Raw genomic sequence first — 1,496 nt, forward strand, 5'->3', positions numbered from 1 at the left:
TATGCTCTTAATAGTTGCATCTATTGGTATAATTGCATACAAATATGTTACATCTTAAGTACTTGTTCTAATGTCGTGATTCAAATGTTTAACTCTTCCTCTTCTTTTTCCTCCTTCTCCTTTTTCTCCTTCTGTTATTCAGATTGTTACTTGTCTCTCCCAAAGTTTCTTCCACTAGCAACAAATTTTCTGCTGTTTTTCTTAATTTGCCTCTATGCATCTGCTAGGCCACCTTAGATTTAATGCTATTTTATTCTGGATATTCAAGGCACAATTCATGCTCACTGCTCAGATATAGCTTCTGGTGTTCAAGTAGTGTTAGTCTCTGTTCCGTCAAGCCAATGATGAACCCATCTAAGTCATTGGTTAGTACCAAAAAGACGTATCTCTGCACTTAAAACTCTGTCATACCTCTTCCTATTGGGTCATCAGAAAACTCAAGGCCAACCTTACACTCATCAGAAGTCACATGCCTGCAAATTGCAGTTGTGAGAATTCAAATGTGAGAGCAGGAAGCATGTATTTACTGTAGGTGGATGCAGCTTTCTGACACTATAATTTTGGAACCAATGATCTGGAGACCCCACTTTGAGAATCAATATCCTCAAAAATCTAAGTGACACCAGATGCTGGCACCAAGTTAGGGTACATGATGGTTTGTCAAAGGAAGGAAAACAAAATCAGCCCAACAGACAAACCAAAAAACTAAGAACAAGAAGAAGGAAAGTCAAAAGCTACTGACACATTTCTTCTTTTCAGTTGCGTGCTTGGTGGGAAGTGGCCATCTAATTAATGTTGGATAACTTACAATAAATTGCAAGTATGTATATCCATTCCAGGCATGTTTTAGTCATTTATTGTACTTTAGTATATTCCTTTCTTAAATGTATAATTCTTAGATTTTAAATTTTATTTAAGTATATACTTTTCTTGACTCTGCCAGTCATCTTAAGAAAAATACTTTCACAATCATTTTATGCTTTGAGAACAACACCAAAGAAGAGTTAATCCATAGAGATACTAAATTCCAAAACCATAATGGAAAGCAAAAATAGAATGCACTGTTAGCTTTAAAACTGTCTTTTCATACACATCATTTTTCCAAATTATTTCATTATAGATCAGCTTACCAGAAAAAAAAAGTTTCTCATACATTCCTGAACTCTTTGTTGCATTCACTTTTCATTTACCTGATAAGTGACCTAACCATCAAAGAACAAAATCTAAAGTGTTTATTATGCAAATCAAACATCTCTTTGATTTACTACAAATGATATTTTCTCAATGTTTAAAATCCACTTGTGTGATCTAGTTATATGCACTTAGCTCACTAATAACCAATCTGTTCATTTAGAAAATGGTGTTAAATATTTCATTTAATTATTTTACTTAAATTGAATAATTATATATTATATTTGTAGGAATAAATTTCATTAGTGAATCAACATATTTTTAGAAGAAAGCAAATTTTTCCTCAGAAATGTCTTTTGAATTAA

This window comes from Galeopterus variegatus, unplaced genomic scaffold, assembly GCF_000696425.1.
Source record: "Galeopterus variegatus unplaced genomic scaffold, G_variegatus-3.0.2 Scaffold259, whole genome shotgun sequence".
Lineage (NCBI taxonomy): Eukaryota > Metazoa > Chordata > Mammalia > Dermoptera > Cynocephalidae > Galeopterus > Galeopterus variegatus.